Source organism: Callospermophilus lateralis, unplaced genomic scaffold (assembly GCF_048772815.1).
Source record: "Callospermophilus lateralis isolate mCalLat2 unplaced genomic scaffold, mCalLat2.hap1 Scaffold_831, whole genome shotgun sequence".
NCBI lineage: Eukaryota > Metazoa > Chordata > Mammalia > Rodentia > Sciuridae > Callospermophilus > Callospermophilus lateralis.
In genome coordinates, this window is record NW_027516379.1 from 611,410 (window position 1) to 623,726 (window position 12,317).

The 12,317-nt window shown below is 36.5% G+C and overlaps 1 pseudogene; it reads right to left on the reverse strand.

The window, feature by feature from the left end:
- The window catches only part of LOC143388249 (F-BAR and double SH3 domains protein 2-like), a 126,297-nt pseudogene that overhangs the window by 14,513 nt on the left and 99,467 nt on the right, over window positions 1-12,317 (reverse strand).

The window sequence follows — 12,317 nt, forward strand, 5'->3', positions numbered from 1 at the left end:
GAAAGGCTTCAGTGACAGCAGCACATGCTTCTGCACTGCTCCAGCACCTTCCGGAATCATATCATCTCAGAATAATTTCTTCCTTTTCCCCTCTTCTACCCTCACAAAACTATTTAGAAAAATTTTTTTCTAAATATTTTTATGGTTGTAGATGGACACAATACCTTTATTTCATTTGTTTATTGTATGTGGTGCCAGGGATCAAACCCAGTGCCTCACACATGCTAGATAAGTATTCTACCACTGAGCCACAGCCCTGGCTCCAACCCCTCACCTTCCCACCCCCGCCCCGTGGTGGAGGAGATGGAAGTCAGGGTCTCCTACATGCTACTTCTGAGCTACACACCAGCCCCCTCCTCTACCCTCTTGACTCAGCATTTCTAAAATTACATTCTTCTTCTATTATCTAAAGAACTGCACTCAATTCTTTTTCTTCCGGTCACTTGACAGAACTTCAATCAAAATGATTTTTTTTCTAGCTGTACTAGTATTTTTCCTTCCTTAGATGTTGTAAAATGCTTACTGTTATTGCCAGGACAGATAAGAAGAATCTTTTTGAGTTGGTTTTAGTAGTGGTCTTCTTGTACTCGCAAAATAACCTCAGATAGGCACCATGGGCTTTGTGGTACTCTCTAGGAAGCAGTGGGCTCTGAGTCTGTTGGACTTGAGTGTGAGAGCTGACCATGTCACCTCCTGTGTGACCTTGGGCAAACTACTTAACTTCTCCAACTCAATTATCTCATCTCTCTAATGAAGTTAATGACTGCTTCACAGGGTACCATAAGGATTAAATGAGGTAATACATTTAAAACCATTAATGCATGCTTGCTGCACAGAAGGCACTTAATAAACCATTAGCTTTTATTGTTTCTATGAGGTAGGGAGAATCTAGATAAAGAATCTGTTAATACTCAATACAGGGGAAGGCAGCTGCTTATAGAAAATAAACAACAGAACCTCTGAACTCCATGTGGACAGAGAAGTGATCACAGTGAACATTATTCCAAATATGACACAAAAAGTTATGAAATATGTGAAAAAGTATCAGGAAAATGGATTCCTGCTTCCAAGCAAGATGGACTATCAGGGTCTAAACTAACTAAAAACTGTTCAAAATATATGGAAGAGGGCTGGGGTTATAGCTCAGTGGTAAAGCGCTTCCTTAGCATGTGTGAGGCACTGGATTCAATCCTTAGGACCACATATAAATAAATAAATAAATAAATAAATAAATAAATAAATAAAGGTATTGTGTCCATTTACAACTAAAAATGTTTAATAAATATGTATTTATAAATATGTGTGTGTGTGTGTGTGTGTGTGTGTGTGTGTGTGTGTGTGTGTGTGTATACATATAGTTTTTAAGACACTGGACATTAAGTAATGACCTACTGCCAGAAAAAGTTCCTAGGCAGAGACATAAGGAGAGGAAATCCAGGCAGAGAGGATGATGGTCTCCCAGAACTGATGAAGTAGAACTAGGAATTCAGGAAGGCCAAAGTGGCTGGAGTTGAGACTGCAGAGTGATGAAGAGGAGGGTGGGAGAGAGAGACAGAGATAGACAGATATCATGGGAAATCTGCAGAGGACAAGTATTCAGCTGAGTACTGATCAGTACATGTTATATGAAGAAAGTATGTGTGGTTAAGAATAGAACCACCCAAATGGATTAGAGAAAATGATCCACAGATATTGCACAGATTTGACAATAATTCCTGTTCTCTCCTAATAGAATAGAAAACCTCAGAAGGCTCAGGGCATCAGGTGGAGTTCTCAGAAAACCAGTAAGGATACAGAAGAACCAACTTGACTTAACTGACATTTATAGAACATAATATCTAACAGCAGCAAGTACATGAGAAACATTTACCAAGATATACCATATACTAGGTCACAAAACAATTTAGTAGGATTCAAGTATGTCAAGTATGTCGGACTACAACAGAAACAAATTAGAAATCACTAACAGCTGTGTGTGATGATGCAAGTAGACTGTAATCCCAACTACTTGGGAAGCTGAGGAAAAAGGATCACAAATTTGAGGCCAGGCTGCAAAACTTAGTGGTCCCTGTTAAAAAAAAAAAAAGGCTAGGTAGAGCATTTGCCTAGCATGCACAAGGTCCTGGGTTCAATAAATAGTAAAACAACACACACACACACACACACACACACACGCGTGCGCACACACACACAAAAGGGGGAAAAAAAAGAGACCAGTAACAAAAAATATCCGGAGCTGGGCATGGTGGCACACCACACCTGTAATTTCAGTGATTCCAGCAGCTGAGGCAGGAGGATCAAGTCCAAGGTTAGCTCAGGCAACTTAGTAAGACTACGTCTTAATATATAAAATAAAAAGAGCTGGTAGTGTGCCCCTGTGTTCAATCTCCAGTACTGACAAAAAATTATGTAAAAATGATTTAGAAAACCCAGAACAACTTTGAGAACATCTTTAAGAAGTTGGGGGAGCCAGGTGTGACGGCACACGCCTATAAATGCAGCATTCAGGAGGCCGAGACAGAAAGATTGTGAATTCGAAGTCGGTCTCAGCAACTTAGTGAAACCCTGTCTCAAAATAAAAAATAAAAAGGGCTGGGATGTGGCTCAGTGGTTAAGTGCCTCTGGGTTCAATCCTTGGTACAAAAAAAAAGTTGGAGGACTTATCCTCCCTGACTTCAACATTTTATAATTTTGGGGGCGATGGTGTTTATTTCTACTCAACAAAATCCAACCTGTTACTTGGAACACCTTAAGACTCCTAAACAGTCTCCCTCTTCAAATCCTATCTTCACAGATAGTATAGGTTGATTCCAATCACAGTCATGCATTGCTTAGAGATGGGGACTACTTCTGAGAATGCATTGTTAGATTGTTAGGGGTTTTTATCATGGTGTGAACATCGCAGAGAATGCTTACCAAATTAAGAGGCCTATGTTACTACATGACAATTTTTTTCTTTCTATATTTTAGATGACATAATTCTTACGGGACCATCATTAGATGGGCACCCATTGTTACATCTTGGGAGCAAGTTTTTACCCCTCATATATCAGATCACACACTAATTTCTAAGGTATATAAAGAACTCAAAAAGCTAAACACCAAAAAAAAAAAAAACACAAAACAAAACAAACAAACAAACAAACAAAAACCCACAACCCAATCAATAAATGGGCCAAGGACATGAATAGACACTTCTCAGAACAGGATATTCAATCAATCAACAAATATATGAAAAAATATTCATCATCTCTAGCAATTAGAGAAATGCAAATCAAAACTACTCTAAGATACCATCTGACTCCAGTCAGAATGGCAGATATTATGAAGACAAACAATAATAAGTGTTGGTGAGGATGTGGGGAAAAAGGCACACCCATACATTGCTGGTGGGACTGCAAATTGGGGCAGTCAATATGGAAAGAACTATGGAGATTCCTTGGAAATCTGGGAATGGAACCACCATTTGACCCAGCTATCCCTCTCCTCAGACTATACCCAAAGGACTTAAAAACAGCATACTACAGGGACACAGCCACATCAATGTTTATAGCAGCACAATTCACAATAGCTAAACTGTGGAGCCAACCTAGATGCCCTTCAGTGGATGAATGGATTAAAAAATGTTGTATATATACACAATGGAATATTACTCAGCACTAAAAGAGAATAAAATTATGGCATTTGCAGGTAAATGGATGCAGTTGGAGAAGATAATGCTAAGAGAAGTTAACCAATCCCAAAAAAACATTTTATAATTTTATAGGACTTAAGACAATGGAGTACTGGCATCAAACTAGACAAATAGATCCACCAATGAAACCAAACAAATGTTGAGCAATAAACACTAGTGGATTACTGGTTGACTAATGAGAGATGGGAAAGGCAGATTACAAAGGAAATGAGGAAACCTCTGGGGGTAATAGATACGTTCATCATTATAATGGTGGTGGTTTCATGGTGTATACATGTGTCTGTATGTATTAGACTGTGCACATTTAGATATGTGCAGATTATCGTATGTCAATTCTATCACAGTAAAGCTGTTAAAAATATTAAAAAAACTTGGGAATTTTAATGTCATCTTTCATACAGTACTTGATGCTATAAAACCATTAACTACATTGGAAATGGGACCTTCAATGATGATTCAACAAATGCTTCAGAAATGAAAAATAATAAAATAATGCACAGCTATTAAAACATCATAGAAGTTAGAGGAAGAAAGGGAACTCAGAGATGGTGAAATAATTGATAAAGAGCAGGACTTCAGAGGGAGATATATTTTGGTTCAAATGTCACTTCTCTTCATTTATATGCTGTGTGCCTTCAGGAGGTATTTAATTCTCCCAAGTGTGTGTCCTCAACGTAAATACACTCAGGATTTTTGTGCTCATTAATTAATTGTGCACATATATATAACGTATGATTGTATTTGGCAGAATACCTGGGTCATAATACACTCTATCAATGTGAACTCCCTCCATTGAGTAGTAATGCACCTGTCAGAACTAGAGTAAATGGCTTTTCTGAGGTTCAGATAAATATTTTTAACATGTACTATGTATAAGAAACTGTGTCAGGCACTTTATTTTTTTCTTGTATAAAATTAAGTTAATTCCTTTATTTCATAGAAATCATAATTGATGAGATAGTTTTAAGAACTTTGAATTAATAACTTAATTTCCTAAAAAAGTCATCATAAACAAAATAAAGTTGATAATAACAACACAGTATTCCACTAGGTAGAGATAAAAAGCATTACTTTTTTTTTTAAACTATGTTGCCTCTGCTGCTTTCAAATTTGCCTTTTCTGTCTCAGGAGTAACTGGGATTACAGGAGTTTGCCACTGCATTCAGCTCATTATCTTTTCTGATGGCTTTTCTTCTAGTAATAACATATATGTACATACATTTTTTATAATTTATTTATCCTCACATTTTTGTGCTAAGAGCATAACATCTACTTTTGTTACATTTTTCATAAATAACATACCATAATTAACTATAGCTACTTTGCTGTACAATAGATCTCCTCATTTATTCTTTTCTAACTATGATCATATTTTCTTTAACCATATACCTTCACCCAATCATCCCAATCTCTAGGAACCACCATTCAACTCTACTTCTGAGATAATTTTTTTTAAGATTTCACATATAAGAGAGAATATAAGATATTTATCTTTTTGTGCCTGGATTATTTTACTTGACATAATGTCCTTTAGATTTATCCATGCTGTCATGAATGACAGGACTGCACTGTTTTTATGGCTCAACAACATTCATATATATATATGCCATATTTTAAATTAATTAATTATTTGGTACTGGGGCACTTAACCACTGAACCATATTCCCAGACCTTTTTATTTTTAAATTTACAACAGGATCTTGCTAAGTTACTTAGAGTCTCACTAAGTAGCTGAGGCTGGCTTTGAACTTGTGATCCTTTTGCCTCAGCCTCCCAAGTTGCTGGACAGATATGCACAATTGAGCCCAACTAAATGCCACAATTTAAAACCCAGAAATCTGATGATGGATGTTTAGGTTGATTCCATATCTTAGTCATTGTGAATAGCACTGTGATAAACATGGGAAAGTAGATAACCTCCTTCAACATACTGATTTCATTTCTTTTGAATATGTACCCATTAATGGGATTGCTAGATTGGCACTTGTTATTATGGCTATGCAGAAAGTCAAGGAACATAGTATACATCCCCTCAGAGTGAAATTCTGTGCATCTTTTCGCCTACCTTTTGGCCGTAGCTGTCATTAAGTGAGACTGGTTCTCTTGATCTGTGGGCACTAACTTAATAGACATATTCAATTTAGTAATTCTCAGTACCTAGTGAAGGGTCTCATAAGAAGGACTGGCTCAAGGCATACTTACTGAAGTAAGCTGTTCCTACTGAGGATTTGTTAGTTTCACTAAAAGAGTAGGCTCTTTTGAATATGGAGTTTAGTTAAATAAAAACCACAATTGCTCATTTGGAAATACTGTAAATGCAAAAGCAACTGAAGATTTTTGTAGGCACATTCTACAAACTGTTTTCAACAGTTTGCATTTATAAAAATCCGCTGTTTCTTTTCACTGGGATTAGCTTAAACCAAAAACAGATTTTCATATTCAAAAACAAAGACCTCTATACTGCAAGAACTATTAGGCAATACCTGGGCTGATGGAACTAAACTACATCTCAACGGTTAAAAATATTTAATCTACTAATAAATTTGAGAGGTTTTCCATTACAAAAAAAGATTAATTTCCTTGCATTTCAATCATACTATTCAACATGGTCTTCATAATGACTGGAGTCAGAATTTCTGTGTAACTCTCATATTCAATCATCATACTCTTAGACAAAGTTGACTGTTTGCTTTTGTTCAATATTTGGGGGAAGTGACTAAAGATAGGGAAGACAAGTACATAGTATTAGCTATAATTAGAAAGTTTAAGAAAAAAAATAAACCAATATTAAACAAGGACTGCAAATCTCTGACCAACTAATCCCACTCTGAAAATCTGTACTACAGGAAAAATTCTCAATATGGAAAAATACAGTCACCTGTTGGTATCCAAGGCAGGTTGGCTCCAGGACCTCTCATGGATACCAAAATCTATCAATGTCCAAATCTCTAATATAAAATGGCATAGTATTTGCATATTAAACAACACACATTCTCCCATGTATTTTAAATCATTGCTTACATTGCCTAATACAATGTAAATGCTATGTAAAAAGTTGTTACTGGGGCTGAGGTTATAGCTCAATGGGAGTGCTTGCCCAGCATGTGTGAGGCACTGGGTTCGAGTCTTAAGAACCACATGTAAATAAATGAAATAAAGGTCCAGTGACAACTAAAAAAATATTTTTTTAAAAATGTTGCTATACTATTTTGTCCAGGGAATATTGATAAGAGAAAAAAAGTCTGTATATGTTCACAATTGAAGTGATTTTTCTCCCAATTTTTTTGATCAGTGGTTGGTTGAATCCATGGATGCAGAATCCAGGGATATGGAAAGCCAATTATATGTGTAAAAATTTTTTATATTATTTAAAATAGCAAAAATTTGGAGGCAGTCTAAATAATGAGCATATAAGAGAACATTTAAGTGAATTTTATTATGCCTTCCTAATGAAATACTGTACAGGCACTGGAAGAATAATTATGAAGATCATCTAGTGACAAGGCATGTTAGGCAGAAAAAATACAAAATTAATTTAATTATGATAAATATATTTAAAATATATATATCAGTAATGAATATATTTCAAAACATGTTGTATACCATAAATATATATAATTTGTGCTTGCCAATTACATGAAAATGAAGAAAGAAAAGAGGAACGAATTATACCACATTGCTATCTGTAGTGTTATGGAACTTTTGGTCATTTGCCTCCCCATTCTGTTTTCTAATTTTTTTTTGTAATATAGTTATGTAACTTTTCCTATCATAGAGTTAATATAATTTCAAAAGTTAGGTTGTAAATTGGTTGTGGATTTTGAGTAAGGGAAAACAAAGAAAAAAAAGGAGGGATGAATGACATGAAGACAGACTAAGTCACTGGCAGCAATTCAAACACAGGAAGCTCTTCAGTTACCCACCAACTGAACATTTACACCAGCAGACTGTTCTCCTTTTAAACAATGTTGCCATATTCTGAGATTCTTTTTTTTTTCTTCCCAGTTTTATATTCTGTACCACGTATGAAGCAGAAGACAAAGAGTCAATGCTCAAGTATAGTTCCTTCCTTATTCTATAAGGTAAATAGACTGTATATTGAAAAAACATTTATATTTTATAAGGTAATTTTCAGTTATACTGTTAATGTCTACCAGTAGTATCAATCATATTTTCTAGATGACTAATGCTTTTGTTGGCATCTATAATGGAAGAAAATATTTGGTTACTAGAATGTGTGCTTCTGCTTTACATTTGTCAGCCAGCTAGCTGTCAGTGTGAAGAGATACAATCCTCTCTAAGTTATTTTAGAGATGTTATTCAAAAGCAGGTTAAATAAATATTGGGACCTCATTAAATAATTTTGTGACTGAATCTCTCTTTAATTTATATTGTCAGTAGATCTTCTACAAAATATAATCCCTCAATGAGGAGGGAAGACATAGGATTACCAAGACTGACTAGATAGAAGGAAAATGTGGGATGAGATTGCAAAATACTTTCTTTACCAGAGACATGTCTCTAGATGAGCTGATGTCTACATACCACTAGATACACATTTCCTTCATTCCCCTCCTTTATACCCAGGAGCCCTTCCTCTTTATTTTTTGCTAAAATTGTTCAAGGACTACCTTCAAATGACATTTCCTGCATGAGGCAAACTTCTTCTAACTAGTTTTGAGCTTTTCTGGCTGCATGTCACAGAACTATGAGATTTTAGAGCTGGAGATCTTGGAATCAATTAACTTAACATTCTCTCAGAAATCCAGAAAAAAGTGACTTTTCCCAAGGTGTGCTGATGATAGAGGTAAGCAATTTCAAGCGGCCACACAGTGGCCCAGTCACACACTGCTACGTATCACTAAGGTCTATGAAAGTCTTGTCTTCTCTCCCAGCTTGTAAGCTCTTTGAGGAGAGAAACAAGTTTTATTTACCTCCAATTTGCCTGGAAGTAAGCACAATGTGAAGTGATACGGACCTTCTCAGGTGGTTTAGTCAGAAGAGGTGCTAGTCCAAGGATAGTAATGGGTTTGATTGGTTGGAAACAGTGCTGCTGCTGTAGAAGCCAAAAGCAAGTTTGTGCCCAGAATTTGCTGACATTATAAACTATACAACAAAGTAACCTAAAGCAGATTGGAATTAACATCTTTTAAAAGATGCAATAGGAAGAAATATTCCATGACATGAAGCAACTCTGTTCTAATGAAAACATGGCAAGCTCTTCTAACCCCAAAGTCATTTGGGTGATGTGTGGTTTTTTCCCCTGGACTGAATTACCATTAATAGTGAAATAAAAATAAACCTTCAATAGATCTTGTCTTCTTAAATGTATACCCACACACAATCCTTTTTAAATGTGCAAGTGTATGCCCATTAAAAAATCAGAATGTTATGTGAAAAAACTGAAAAAACTTCTAAGAATGTTTTAAAACTTTGGCTAATTTCTCTATCAAGGACGCTTTATTTCTGAAGGACACAACATTACAAATACAGTGGAACTTGGGAGATTTTAGATTTTAGTTTGATACTGTTCCACCCACCCACCTATGTATCCATATTTTTCTCCATTTCTTCCTTCAACAAATATGAAGAACCTATTATGTGCCAGACATTTAGCTGTGCAGAGCAATGAACTAGGCAGATATGGCAATTATATTTCAGAGAGGAAGACGGACAATAAACAAAAGAAAACAAAGAAGAGAAGTACAAACTGTGATAACACCATTAAGGAAATAAACAAGATGAGAGAGAGTAATGGGTAACAAGGTGGCAGTAGGAATTAGGTCTGACTAGAATGCATCACATATCCACCTATGTAGTATCAGGGAAATCAATGAACTTTTCTGATTCTTAGATCTTTAACATGACAAACCAAAGTTGAACTGGATGACATCCAAGTGGAAAGACCTTTGGATGTGAAGTAAGAAAACTGAAGCTTGTGCCCCAGGTTTGACAATCAAGTATGAGAGCCTGTGGGAGCTGGAGTTACCTTTACACTGAGCCTCCACACTGCTGAAAATTTGTTTATTTTAATTTTGAGACAGGTATGGTTATGTTGTGCAAGCAAGGTGCGAACTCCTGGACTTGAGCGATTCTCTTGTCTCAGCCTCCTGTGTCACTGAGACTACAGCTGTGTGCCACCACGCCTCACTCACACTTCTTTAAGATTTTACAACTCTGAATGTTTTTCATTTTCACTAAAGATGACTTCTGAAAACTTCAGAAAGGCTAGGTTAAGTTTTCTATTCTACTACTTCTAGCTAAGAAGTACATTTACTTCATGAATAGAATAAATAATGAGATTGGTAGATAATCATTGATAACCCCATTAATGACAATGTATTCTTTTTCTGCACATTAAAAAAAACATTAACAAACTGCTTTTATCTTCTCTCTTCTTTTTCCTGTACTTCTTTTTCATCCTTTAGTGAAAGCCCATCATATCCAAGAAAAGAAACCATACCGAGTGTAGTGTGCCATTGCTGGTGGCTGCAGGAGTGTGGGCCCATCGCTCATTTTCCAGTTCTTCCATTACTTGGTTCATGGCACTCTTTAGCCATGTGTCCACAGAAACGCCAATCTGCTTTAGCAGGTCTAGCCGGGCTTCAGCTTTCAACTTAATTATCTAAGGAAACCAAGAAAATGATCAGAAATCAAGGCATTTCCCCCCTTTCATTATTAAATTATTTCCCATTTATTTATTTAGGACAATCTTGATATTCACAAGCAATTCTTCTTGGGTATAAAAGGTAATTTATCATTTGCAGAGAGGAGGAGAAAGGAAAAGAACATAAACACAAGAGCAGTCCCCCTAAACATGGCAATAGCATACTTCTTCCTTCTATCTATCTATTGGGGGTGGGGGTATGTGCTGGAGATTGAAACCAAGGTCTTGTGCTAGATAAGCATGTGCTCTACTACTGAGCTACACCTCCAGCCCTTGACTGACTGTATATTCACAAGAGCATAGTACTGATGACACATCAAATATAACTTATGAGGGGCTGGGGTTGTGGTCAGCTGTAGAGCGCTCGCCTAGCACATGCAAGGCCCTGGGTTTGATCCTCAACACCACATAAAAATAAATAAATATAATAAAGGTATAAAAATTTAAAAATATATAACTTATGAATAGGAAAAGGAAGTATGCCATAAAGCCTACTCCCCCCCCCCCCCCGTTAACAAGGCTACCCCTCAGAACATCCTAAAATCCAGTATTTTCAGCCTTATAATCCAACTCTTGGTCTTTTTCTTTTCCTCTATAATCCATCTTTTACAGGCTGTGCATGGTCTCATCATGTCACTTCCCTGCTAAAATCTTCTACAAAAACTCTGGAGTGCCTACTGAATATAGAATTAACTAAATTTTAACATGGAACAAGCCATCTTTCAAATTCAACTTATTTCCTCCACTACTTTCCACACACCCTGCGCTCCCACACTACTATGTGCTGTTCCTCTAATATATCATGTGCTCTCATGCCTCTGTTTATGAGGGTCCCTCTGTGCATAATATCTTTTTATTGCCTTTTGATGTCTGGTGAGTTCCTACCTTTCAAGAGTCAGTTCAAATATTATCCTTTCTCTGAAGATCTTCATGACCACCCCGCCTCCTTACTCCATACCCCTTTCTCTGCTCCCAAGGCAGGTTATACAGACCCACTCAAAATGTGGTAGCATACACATTACTTTATACTCATCTGTGCAACTGCTGACCTTTTAAATATAACTAGGCTCCTTAATGACTGGAGCACTGACATTCGGTGCTATTCTTCTGATAAGTGTTTGATAATTGTTTTGAATGAGTATCCTATATAAAGTAACTTCTATTTGCTCTTCTAAGAAAAGATTTTACTTTGAAGAGGTATACTACTTCAGTTGATATTAATCTTAAGATGCATTCAGTGCCACTGAGTTAAAAACTACTGTTTCCTTTCAATAACCACTTTTTAATAATAAATGATCTCTTTTTAATAATTCTAATATTTTCAGCACAAGCTTAAATAACTTCTTTTTTTAATATTTATTTTTAATTTTTTGGTGGACACAACATCTTTGTTTTATTTTTATGTGGTGCTGAGGATCGAACCCAGCGTCCCGTGCATGCCAGGTGAGAGCGCTACCGCTTGAGCCACATCCCCAGCCCCAATAACTTCCCTTTTGATTTGGCTGCCTTTGGTGATTGTTTGTTGATTAATAGTCTTCTTGCTTTTAAGTTATGATGCAGCTGTCAGAAATAGTGGGGACTGGAAAAAAGTTCCTCTTCTACAAATTCAAGAAAGGGAATGACTGCCTCATCTTTAGTCCTTATTACAAAAAAACTTACTAAACAAGTGACTATAAAACCAATTTTAAATCTGTCTGAAACAGTGACTGCTCTGCTACAACAGGCATGCCTCTGAAAGTCATCCTCCAGTGACAGCTCTATGCTTGTCTGATTGACAATCATCTCCAGCCTCATCCAGTATTCATGCCTTTACTTCTGCTTTGGGTAGTCTGCCATCTCCAAAAACCATGGCTGGGAGCAGGGGGTGAGGTGTGCAGCTCAGTGTAGAACACTTGCTTATAATCAAGTTCTGGGTTCCATCTCCAGCAGCGAAAATACTGCTCCCTCCAACCCAAC